General features: G+C 32.3%; 1 pseudogene; it reads left to right on the top strand.

The window, feature by feature from the left end:
• The first annotated feature begins 3,694 nt into the window (after positions 1-3,694).
• Positions 3,695-3,813, top strand: LOC112469356 (annotated as a pseudogene).
• Positions 3,814-13,533: the final 9,720 nt, after the last annotated feature.

Here is a 13,533-nt window from a genome sequence, read left to right on the forward strand (position 1 = left end):
GTGCTCTATCCTCCAAACTTCTATGATGCTGAAAGGAAATTTGTTTTGGCCTTGAACAGAGTAACAGGGTGAAAATTTCCTTGAGAATTATAACTTTAAGCTTGTCCTCATATGTGTATCAGCCCAAATGTGCTTGTAATAAATAAACCTTAAGCAATGAATTAAGTTCAAAATGTTTCCTTACTAATACTTCCTGGGCACCTGACAGAAGCAAATATAAATGAGTTATCATCTTATATTCAGATCAATCTCTAAAATATTTTTAATGGCAATGAACAGCTTAGTAAAAAATCACCAAGTACACAAGGAAACAAGGCACTATTAGTGATAACCAACAGACTAAAGAAAGCAAGCTGTGAAAGTTTGAGATTTTTAATAATCAGGATATAAAATTACTATGCTTATTATATGTAATAGAGGAAATTAAAAACATATGCAAAGACAAATTATCAAGAATCACCAAGCTTATCTGAAAAATAATTTTTATAAATTAAAATTATAATAAAAATTAAAATCTCAATAGAGAATTTGAATAGAACATTAATGCACCTGAAGATATAAATAGTAAACTTGAAATATACCAAAAGAAATTACTTAGAATGCTTTGCACAGAGAAAAAGAGATAGAAAATAGGAAAAGTTACAGGACTTGAAAATAATGTTCATTTAGAGTTTCAAAAGGAAAGGGAGTAAGAATGGGATAGATATAATATTTGAAGAGACAGGGCCTCTGTAGATGTATTGCAAACATTGCTGCAATTCTTCACCCCTCCCTGTATGCATGTATTTTGTCGTGTTACTTTGGAGAGATTCCCATCAAGAGAAGGAATTCTTCTACCCATCCTTTGAAAATAGAATGGCCTCTTGACTTACTTTGGCAAACAGAAGGCACTAAAATTGACAGTATGACTGTCCTGAGTCTAGGCTTCAAGAAGTCTTATGTGATTCTACTCTTCCTTGAAGAATTTTGCCACTATCATATATATATATATGGAAAAGTTTGCCTTCTGGCCCGTGAGAGTCCATGTAGAGGAAAATCAAGTTGTCTCAGCTATGGCCACCTTAGGCAAGCCTGGAGCCAGCTGATCCCCAAACATATGAGAATTTCAGTTAAGACCGTCAAAGCAGATGACTTGTCCCATTGCTACGGATCCATGAATGAGCCTAGCCAAAATAAACTAGAAGACTTACAAGCAAATCTCTGTAGACTTCGAAGCAAGAAAGTGTACATTATGAGCTTTCAAAATTGGCTACGATAGTATCCAGGCATAATAATAAAAGTGTCAGCTGATTGCTCTCAGCAGTATATGATACAGAAGTGAAATAGATGAATAGAAAACTATCCATTATGCAAGTATAATTTAGAAATATAGGGTTTTCTATACATTGCTTGGTTGAAAAATAGATATGCTTTTCATCTCCAGTCTTCTCAGTATAATTTCTCAATGTGATATGAGGACTGAGGACTCTAAAATCAAGTCAAGAGCATGGCTCTACCACCCTTTTTAAAAAAACTCTGAAAGAATTAAAGTTTGTCTGGTAGCTCTTTTCAGATGGACGATAGGTATTCCAGGAAATTTGAGGGCATAGTTCCACTAAAGCCTACTACCAACACAGCAGTATTATGTCCAGAAGGAGACATATCTCAAAAATAATTTCGGGTATAGTACTTGGAGAATATAAGCAGACATGTAGGATGTCTCCAGAATTTTTAAGTAACTTGAGTTGGCAAAAGAACACCAAGTCTGGACTAAAAGGGACTGAGTGCTCAAATTGCAATAAGACTTCTGGTCTCCCATCTTGCTATGAGCAAGAGGCAAGTTAAGAAAGTTACTTAACTATCAGAATTAGTCATTCTTTAGAGATGGTCCAGAAGGATAAGGGAAAAGTATGGATGCCTCAGAAGGAAGATACAAGTAATCAGAAATCAGAATTTATACCCATTAGTAGGACATAAGATTGATTTTTTAAAAATATACTTAAATGTTCTTGAAATCACCATTTATAGGATCTAACAAAGGAGATAATTTAGATAGTAAATCTTATAGCATTTTTTAATGAATACACTTAAACACAGTAACAGACAAGTCATGATTTGGTCCATTCATTCATGTTATCATTACTGGATTAGCTAACAACAAGTTCACTGTGAATGTTTTCACTGAAACTATTTTTAAAAATTATTACTCTAATAGATAACTGTTTATAGTGGTAGGATACTGTCCAACATCATTTCTCTTGACCTTGAATTTAAGTCTACTACACCACAAGGTACCTTTATCACACTGCAAAGTGATATAAGAACAGAGAAAGCTCTAATTCTCTTCATTTGAATACAAAAGAGATGTTGTTCTATTGTTTGCAATACAAGGCTTTTCTATTTCCTATAAAATATGTCTATATTTTAAAAATATAGATATACATATTTTTTTAGACAAAATTATATATTTCTTGATAAAATGTCAGCCAGAAAATAGGATTCCTTTTTCTTAATACAATAAGCCATAAAACTTAAAGTTCATTCATTAACTGTAAAAGAAAAAGTAATCAATGACACAGAATTCACTCATCTTAAAATTTATTCTGTGCCATGCTCTATAATGTAGTTCTAGTGTTAAGAATATAACTCACTTGTTTTTTTTATCCTCACTATAAGACCTAGTTTATAATGCTATGATACGAAATCACAATCAATAGATAAAAAAGTGAAGGCTAGTTACAAGATTTGTTTCAAAATGAAGATTATACTATAAAATCAGTTGCCAAACAACTCCATGGAGTTTGTTGCACTCTACTATTACTGAAATTCTACAAAACAATCATATTTATCTAAAGAAACCAAAAATGTGATGATACCCTAAACGATTACGACTCTGGGGACTGAATATTTTTATCTTTTGCTAAACGCCTAAATGTTTGATAGTTTGTGATAACATGGAGTGAATTTAACAAATCTGGTTATTTCTAAAAACCTACAACAGTGTAAACAACTATGTATTCATTTTTGAACAATTTCTCAAGCTAATTTTTACAATTTGAGTAACACAGATATTATCCTCTTTCGTAAATGGCAATATGATCTAGAGGAAAGAGCCCTCAACTGGAGGCAAAATGATGTTTCATTAAGACTGTTACTTATAGGCTGCTTTTCAACTCTAAAAACCATAACCTCAAAGAAAAGGAATATCCTACTTGTTCAACTGAGAGATTGCTATGATGATTAAACGTGATAATTTATGTAAAAGATAATCATTTGTAAGTTACTATGGAAGAGTAAAATAGAAAAAATCCAAGGCAATAAATAAACTCTTTTTGCAGTTTAGTTGTAACAAACAATAGTTTGAATTCAGTGGGGAGAAGTGCAGCAGAGAGAGAGGGAGTTTAAGGAGAGAACAGGAGAAGAAAAGCCTAGCTCATAGCCTCTGGATATCAATTTGGAGGAAAAGGTGTTAATTGAAACACATTTTCTGTTTATAGAAAATGTCGATTAGATTGAGACTCCTTGAGGTTAATATCTAAGTGTAATCTTTTTATTTCTTATATTGACTAGTATACAGTATTTTCCATGCTGTAGGCATTCATTCTTACGTTTTCTAGAAAATAGAGCTCACGTTTTATTTGGAAAGTATAAACTTAAGGCTTTAGCAATCAATATCTTAAAAGTTTTATTTTACATAAAAAAAAAAAAAAATCTAATCTACAGCCATGCTATCCTGAACGTGCTCGATCTCATCTGATCTTGGAAGCTAAGCAGGGTCGGGCCTGGTTAGGACGTGGATGGTAGACCACCTAGGAATACCAGGTGCTGTAGGTGTAAAAAAAAAAAAATCAGAAGTTAAAGGAAATGAGTTTCCTACCAATAATGTACCAGATGCTTCTCATTTCCAGTATTCTGATCCGACTTTTAATTCCACCAACACACAAAGCCCAAAAAACTATAATCTCTCCCACACAATTTGGATAATAAGAGTTTACTGTTTAAATTTTCCTTATATCTCCCTAATTTCTTATAGTTTTGCCTCTTCTCTTGACCAATTTACTTCCTATACAATTGACCTCAGTGCTTCAGTTTTTGAGAACTATATCTGCTACCTAGCTTAATTCACCCAATAAATTAATGAAAGTTTTTAAGCAAGGGAGGAGTTTTGATCAGCACTAAGAAATTCATTTTTGTATAGAAAAAAAGATAATATTTTTGCCAATATTGTTGCTATGCAACCATTATAATATGACAACTAGCACTAAAATGAAACATGACTTCATAAGTGGAGGATGGTTTTCAAAGACCATGGTTAGAGATTGTTACTCAAAGCCAGCACCTTCTAGAACTTTCTAAAAGGAATAAACTGGAGAGGAAGTCAAGGTCTTTATAAGAGTTTATGGAATTTTTCTTAAAAAAGGAAGTCCAAGTGCAGACCCATGGGGTTGTTTTTTAAATTCTATAATTATCACAGGCAGTCCATCTAGAATGCACAACTAATTATGATTAAAGCAATAATGAGCCACCTACACCAGTTATAATGCAAAAGAGACACATTACTATTTAGATTTCTTAAACATATAAACTGTAACTGAAATAGAATGCACATTTTTGGTAATGATTATAAATATGATTAAAAAGATAACTCTACAGTTCCTCTATGAAACAGTATAAAACCCAGTCATTTGAATATTTGCTGAACATTTTTTAAAAGAATGTATTATATTAAGAAATGTTAGGAAATCTAATAATGGAATGAAGTATTACAGAAAATATTTCTTGGTGATACTTTCTATGAGACAAAGTGATCTCTATCACTCTTAACTTTTTCCCCTTTTTTGTCGGGTGCCAAAGTGTACCCTGTAAATTCAAATCTGAATGAATACCTTTTATAGGGTTTATATTAGGGTTCTGTGGAGAATCAGAACCTATAGGATATATATAAGCTTTCTATCTTAAATATACAGAGCTGAGTCATTTTGAAAATTTCTTCCAGCTTTCATTTCATATGTTGCAGCTGAACTACCACTACAATTATAATCCTTAATAAAACTCTTCACAAAAGTGCCAATGACTCATTTGGATGAAATTTTGTTAATGATTAGAGATAAAAAAATTTACCTTAATTCATTAAAAAGCATAATCATTGTATTTACTGGTTTTTAGACAGAAATCCTCAGTATCAGTAACACCAAAATATGCTCTTTAGAAACAAAATTCTAGATTTAAAAAAAGTGGACCAAGCTAAATATAACTACATTTTCAATTTCCACCCAATACAACCTATAAAGCTGATTATAAATTTTATGATTTTGTTTCTAACTATGGTACAGTAATAAATAAATAATAGTCATAATACAGAACACTAAGAATGAACATTTGCCAAATAGCTAGAATATGCAAAAATTCTCACTAACTTTATGGAGCTAAATTATTGCTATTGGTTTAATGTATGATTATGCATCATTAATCTAGAAAATCAATTTAAAAACTTTTAGAACTATAACTAGTTTAGTAAGTTGTCATATATAATGCAGTCATTACTAGATTTATCCTATATCGACAAACAATTCTAAGATAAAACAAAAATATTTTTCATCCACAGAAGCAAAAAATACATGAAATATCTAGAATTAGCAAGAAAAATTTACAATTCTTATGAAAAAAAAACTGTAGACCTTAATTGGAAGATGCAAAGGGAGATCAAATATATTAAGATATACATTTTTCCCCAGAAGGATTAAATATTATTTAAAATCAGTACTTCTTAAATTAATATAATGGTTTAATTCAATCATGATATTATTTTTGTGGACTTGAAAAAAATTATTTTAAAGTTTATTTGGAAAAACAAGTATAACAATAGTTTAAAAATTCTGAAACGAGAATGATATGATAGTAAGTTACCCACAAAAAAGTAAAACATAAAATTAACACAAATAATATGGAATTTCTGCAAAACATGGCACAAAAGTAAAACCGGATAGATATCTTGAAACATAGCATAACTCAGTAATAGGACACAAGTTAAAAAGGACCCCATCACAAAACATTGGGGCTAGATTATTATAAAAGAGTTAGGGGAAAATAATAATTAAATTTAAGCTTTATACTTTAACAGAGTTAAATATAAAGAAAAAATGGAAAAAACATATATACTTTACTCATCTTTGGATGGGCAAAGAGTTCTTAAGCACATTAGAAATGAAAGAAAACACAAAAGAAACTATAGTAAATGTCTAAGTAAAAATGTAAATGTTATTACTGATTAAAGGCTGTCTTCACCCACCTTCCACTGGTGTCTTGGTTATCCCGTGTCTGACATTAGAAAGCCAGGCTGAAACAACTTACCACATTTCCAGCTCTTCATGGTCGGTCCTTCTGACATTTTGACTCTGAGCCTTGCTTGTCAGACTTGTTTCTTGAGCTCCAGTAGGTCCCAAGGCTGTGTCTCTCTCTACTTCTGTAGTTACCTTCACCAATGCAAGAACCTAGGCATGCCCTTGAGTTGGTGGTAGAGTCCAGGTTTGTTCAATAATGCCTAGCTATAAATTGCCGATACTAACTCGATTTAGGTGTTACTGATTTGACACGCCAAACTACCTTGCATCTTGTTAGTTGACGTACTGCAACAGTCCTAAGGGATCCACAGGGGAACTTTCTCTTTTTGTCTCCTGACATTCGGTTTCGAACTAGAATTATGAATCTCACCATTTTAAATGTTGCTTTATATTCCTCTCAAACACTTCCAACAGCCTTTAGAGCTTTTACCTCTCAATCACCAACAGCTCTTGCTCAAAGCAGGCCACTCCTGCAGCAATTTAGGGGCCTATTCTAAGCATACTCTCCATCTTTATCCCTCACCGCAGAGACACCACAATCCATTTATTATCCTCCACCTGCAGTTCAAAAGACTTTGTAATCACCTGACCCACATTGTCAACCCAGAAACCAGAAAGTTTAACTGCAGCTGGGGGGGTAGGGGAATAACTCTGAAGTGAAAGCAGGTTTACCACTTACTTGTTGATAATTTAAATTGAGGCGCAAATAAATACCGCCTCTAAGGTCTAAACAAATAAATGGCAATTCTACAAATATAAACCAAGAATTTGGCTCATGATCTTTTAACCATAAGATAAATCTATGGCTCTTTTATAGTGTAGGGGAAAGGGTATCAATTTCTCTATTTCTCTTTCCACTTGACCTTCTGAGTTTATCCCTCGCTGCTATTGCTACATACCATAATGTTACTCTGGTCTCTGTGGAGCAGGGGACCGTGGCTTTCTTATATCAATTACAGATATGGCCACTGCTCTTTCCTGTTACACAGCTCAACATAAAGATATTTCAAATAGCTTGTAACTCAAAAATTTCATCCCAATACAGACTGTATAAAATCACATGCCATATTCTTAGACCCTCCAAGCAACTTCACGTGCATATTTCTAGGCCAGTGGAATGTGCTGTGTGTGAGCCCCTTCCCTTTTTCCAGTCTCTCCTTCCCCCTGTATGCCTCTGCACCTATTTATACAGCAATTTATACACGAAGGCAGAAACTGTCATGTTCACCTGTGTATCTGTTGAATAGACTATGACACTTAGTAGACATTCAGAAAATATTAATTGAATGTATTCATTATAATAACTCCATTTGCAAAAAGCTTCTCTGCCATCAATTATAGACATCTGGACTGGAGATTCTCTAGTTAGCATGTATAACGAGGGAAGGGTTAACATTGATTTGGGAAGGAAATGGTATTAAAAGGACAGAGAGATGACTACAGAGAAAAACTATTTTGAGACACAATTTGAATGACTCTTAGAGGAGAAAAGTTGAAAGTAGAAATGGATTGGTTTGATTCAATTAATTTTCAGAATGGTGAGGTCATCTATTTTTACCTCCATTGTCCTAAGAGTAAAATTTGTCTACTCCACAGAATATGTGAGTCTTTTGGCTTCTAACAGTCTTTGCCCTTATTTGCTCTATCAAAATCTTCATATAACTTTCTTCATTTATATATAATGCACGGAACCTTTTAGAAAGGCTTCCTTCCTAAGATTACAGTAATTTTAAAATGCTTTTCTTTTATTTAAAAGCACGACAGCATCCTGAACTTTATTTTGCTTGAGTCCATAGGTGTTACAGTTTAATTTGGATTTTCATGATATATATTTCCTATGCTTTGTCCCTTTATCTGTGGGCATGACTGTAGAATTAGACCATAGTACTTTAAAATAAACAATTTCTCCTTTTGTTTATTAAACTAAAATTTTACTAACTTTTGGGTTCTTTATTTTCTTTGAAATAGATTCCTAAAATTTAAAATTTTACAACCAATCACAATTTTAAATTATCATGTTTTCGTGGTAGATAAAGAGATTATCCAGGAAATCTTTTATTAAAGTAATAAAAACAATATTAACTTAGAATTTACAGAATGACTTTCATGAAAATTACTCTTAGCAATAATTATAATATTTTGGTCATATCCACTATAATGTAATTTAAATATTTGCTTTTGTAAATTGATTTTGCTTATGTTCACTGCCATGATTTATTCATTTTTGATGTCAGTGTCTACCTATATTTAAAAAAAAAATCTCAAGAATATAACCTATAATCTAGGTCATATTCTCAAAGAACTTATTTACTTCCTCTCAAACTCCTAAAAAATATTTCTTCAAAACATACTTTTAGTATAACAAAACTAGATTTTTATTTTGTGTTAAGTAACATTAAAATATTAGTACAAAAAGTCAAAAAGTGATACTGATGACTTGGGGGTGGGGAAAAGTAAGATAAAATGCATACATAAATATCCACAGGTCCTTTTCAATGAAATCTGACAACCTATAATATTTTTCAATAAGACTGTAATTTTAATACCATTAGATTTTCTCGATTCATTTTTTCTTTCTAGAAGAAGGTAAATATCTGAAAAGAGGCTTTTAAAAATACTATGTTGGTTAATTGCATGGTATAGGATGGTTACTTGTGACAGTATCCTGATGAATTTTTCAACAACAAAATACATATTTTGAAAATTGAAAAAACTTGCAAAAATGGTAATAGAAAATGCAAAACATGTTTAGGAGTTTTAAAGATTAATTAGATATAGATGGAAGCTTTGAGATTGACTTTCTTAACACATAGCTTCAAATAATAAAAACATGGCATATTGTATTGGCTAGGATTTTTAAAGCTGAACTATAATTGACCATTTGAAAAGTGCACTGAAGCCTGAGAATAGTTATTGGACTTGTCGACTTCATGGACATGATGTATTCAAAGTCTGCAATTGATTTCAGGGAATTTTTGTATGCTGTTTTGGAAAACTCAGGTATTTCACATTCATGGTGTGATGTAAGTGGCTTGGAAATAGGCTGAAAGGATAAAGATGATATAATTCAATATTCTTACCCCGAGTGTGCTTTCTTTTGAGAAGCCTCCGTTATATTTCTTCTGCGAAATTCTGTAATTTCTGGAAGCAATGTTCTAGAATATATTCCTAACCAAATACTTTCAATACTTTATAAAATTTAAATTGAGATAGTAAAAAAAAAAATCTAAACAACAACAACAACAACAACAAACGGTATTTTTGACAAATCTAATTGCTGATTTTTTAGGTGGGAAATAGTATGTAAAACATGTCTTCTGGTCTATTATCTTACTTTTATTATTCTATAAGAAATGACTTTATGTCTTTTAAAAGTAAGAAAACTGTAATTTAAAAAGGCTGGTGTTAGATAAATGTTAATCTCTCTGAACCTCAGTTATCTCACTGATAAATGGGGGCATATACTATCCCTACCTTATTTCTCAGGTCATTAAAAAGCTTATATGAGCTCCCCTATAAATGGTGTGTAGAGGATGATGTCAGTAACATTGAAAGTAAGGGAGGTAGGAGGAGAGAACCCAGAATATAATATCATTGAGTTCAAGCTGAAAAAATAACAGGTCTCTCAAATCTATAGACTCTTAGCACTAATCTCAGACTGGTTGCCAGTTAGAGAAAAATAAGTGTAGAATGTATAGAGACCTAGCATAGAGATCCAGCTGTCCCTTGTAGGTAAATGTGAACCCTATACAATTTTCACAATGACAATGTATATGATTTCTATTGTGTGTTTTTGTTTGCTTATTTGCTTTTTCTAGATATTTTACAATGGATAGAATTTGATTTTGTACTGAAGAAAAAAACTTATTTATGTAAAAAATATAATGGAAAGAACAACTCTTATATAAGAGGGTTGTTATAAGAATTAAATAAAATGCTATAATAAAACACCATGGAAATGTGACTTTATTTTTTATTAGAATGGTGAATATTAGCCAAACTTCCTTGTTGGCGAGGTAAGCAAGTGGATCTTTAAAGATGAAGTTATTTAAGTGATTCTCTTCTTCATATTGTTTCCAATGTATCACACTATTAGGAACATTGTAGACATAGAATTTGGAGAATCAGATCTGAAAAAGTAACTTTTGTGAGCAACAAGGAAGGGAGTGCAGCAGGTTGGCTCAAATGAGCTGAGCCCTGTTCGCTCCTCTTGAATTAACTAATTAGGGTGTACCTAGCAGCTAATGGCAACAGGAAGTCTAGAGAGAGGAAGAAAACAAAAACAAAAACAAAAACCCACCTCTGCTGATTTGGAACAGAAGCAAGTTTGGAAGCTAAACACGAAAATAAGAAAAATGAGAGAAATAAGAGAAAGGAAGTGGAAAAGAAGGAAAAGGAAGGGAGAAAGACAAAAATTAGGCTCCTCTTGCTGGTGTCTGTTATCTAACAGGTATTTATGTAGTATAGTACAGAGAAGAGAGATTTGGAAGTGGGAGCTGAATTTGAATCCTGACTCCACCCAATATAAGATACTTAAAACCATTGTATAACAATGTCATTTTCTCTATTAATCATTTTTGCTTTTACCAGATATAAATTGCATACCAATTATGTGCCAAGTGTTGTACTCATTATTTGATTTATTCCTGCCCATCCCCCACTCCCGCCTCCGATTCTCCAAAGCCTCTCTATATATCACTAATTTATAGAAGAGGACCCTCAAACTTAGCAAGTTTAAGAAATTTACCCAGGGTCACAAAGTAAGCAGTGGAGTTGGGATTGAAATCCTGGTCAGCCATCCTCCAAAGCTCATGATTTTCACCATATTATGTTGTTTGTCTTGTTTTAGAGCAACAATAACAAAGATAATTAAGTGCTGTTCAGCTATTAGTTCTACAAATATTCAACTCTATGAAATATGAATTGTCATTGAAATATAGAAAGCTATATGATTACTGTATTTCAAGTGTCTAACACTTAAATACTCAATATTTACTGACTGATTTTTATTGCTCCCACCCTTTCTTCTTCCCTTTCTTTCTTCCTTTCTTTCCTTTCTTTTTTTCTGTTCTTTTTTGTGCATTGCTTAATAACTTTTCCATCTAATATTTCTCTCTTTTTTTTACTGTATGTGTATCTTTTTAAGTATGACATGAATATTTTTGAGACAAGTTCATTTGCTCATAGTGAGCAATTGTAATACCTTATCATCGGGTCTATTTTTATTTTGTATTTTTTCTTTCTATTTTTATGCTTATTTATATTTTTCTGTTGTTTGTTCTATATTGATTTGGCTGTTGATATTTCCTCAATTTTAAAAATAGATGTTTTAAATAATTTTTACTGAATTACTTTGTTTTTTCAAAACCATTTTCAGAATTATATTCTTTAATTATTAAGGACAGAATTGAGCAGGTTTTTACTACCCTGTTTCCTACCTGTTTTACTACCACCGCCTTTTATAAGTCTTCTATTTGACTTTTCATCAGGATGTAAAATAGTAGGCCACTTGATTACTAAAACTGATACAGATACAAGGAGAACATTTGAGGTTATTTTTTTTAAAGCCTATGTCATAAGACGAGTAAAATCGAATTTTCTATTTACAATGCAGGAGCCAGAGTAATTCTTTCAAACATATGTCAGAACATGTAATTTTCCTTCTCAGGATCTTCCAATGGTCTTAATTCACTCAGAGTAAAGCTCTAAGTCCTCGGTAGAGGCCACAAAGCACTACACAATCTGTTTCACATTACTTACATGACCTCATCTTCTATTCCTTCTATTACCCATCAGCCAATTCACTCTAGCCACACTGGCCTTCAACTCATTAGCCAAGCTCACACCTTTGGGCTTTCTCATGAGCTCTTTCTTTTCATCTGAACCCATTCTTCAGCCAGATATGCACATGTCTAACTCCCTCACCTTCTTCAAATCTTGGTCAAGTGTCATTTTATGACAAACTTTATTAAAATTCCAGGCCCCGGAACTCCCAAGCACCCTTACCTTGCTTATTTATTTATTTTTTTTTCACGGCATCAACATGCATATTTCTAGTATACTGTATAATTTATCATTTTTGTTGTTTATTCATTCCCTTCACTAGAATATATGCTCGATGGAAGCAGAGGTTTTGTTTGGTTTTCTGCTGTTTCCTAAGATACTCCTTTACTAACGGAACTTTAGACTCTCTGCTAGAAATAAAAAAGGACTTCAAGAAGACATTAGTGTTGATTTCAGAAGAATTGAAGCGATGGCTCTAGGTTATACTGTGCCCTCACATATAGTTCATTATGATTAATACCAGTTCCAGTAAAGTTAGCACATAGGTTTGCTTTTGAACAGGTTACTATAAAATTAAAATAGTAGAGCACAGGAAGTATTGTCTTACCACATACTAGATCACCTTCAATTAGGATGAAAGAATTGAAGTTCACAAAACGGTCAAAAACCTACCACAAACGTAGCCCCCAAAATCGTTCCTGGTTAAGATCCAGACATAAAAGCATTTTTGTATGGAGAAAGAAACACTATAGAGCATAAAAAAATTGTCATTTCTAAAATCACAAATGAATTACAATACTAATCACAGTGTTATTGAGTACAGCAAGGACATCTTGAAAGTTCAGAATAAAAGGGATAATGATAAATGAAATTAAAACATCAGTAGTGTGTATTTAATTCTTACTATTTGCAAAGAATTATATTAAGCATTTTATCATATATCAACTTAAAAATTCTTAAAATAGTCCTGTGTAATTAGCTGGTGCTATTATCATATAATCATTATCTGGATGAGGAAACTCAGGCTTACGGAGGTTATATAACTTTCCCAAGATTATGCAGCTACTAAGTGTAGCTGTGGATAGAGTCTTAAGTTTAGTTTTGACTCTTGCAAAATTTTAGGTTTTTACTTCTACTGTAATACTTCATGTGACCAAATAGATGAAGAAAAATCTACTAGAGGTTTATGAGAAAAGACAGCAAGCTAAATCTGCAGGAAAGAGAAATAAGACATTTCTTATTCAACACCTGAAGGGATTGAGAGGAAAGGAGAGAAAAAAATGAAGCATTTAAGGCTAAATCCAATTCAGCTAGAATTCATCAAGGAGAATAGATAGTTATTATACAAGAAAAGCATACAAAAAAGTAACTTTAGAAGAGTTAGTTTTTCCTAAAGTTTACAGAGGAATAAAAAGCAAATAGAGTGAAA

Source organism: Pteropus alecto, unplaced genomic scaffold (genome assembly GCF_000325575.1).
Source record: "Pteropus alecto unplaced genomic scaffold, ASM32557v1 scaffold146, whole genome shotgun sequence".
NCBI classification, from domain to species: Eukaryota; Metazoa; Chordata; class Mammalia; order Chiroptera; family Pteropodidae; genus Pteropus; species Pteropus alecto.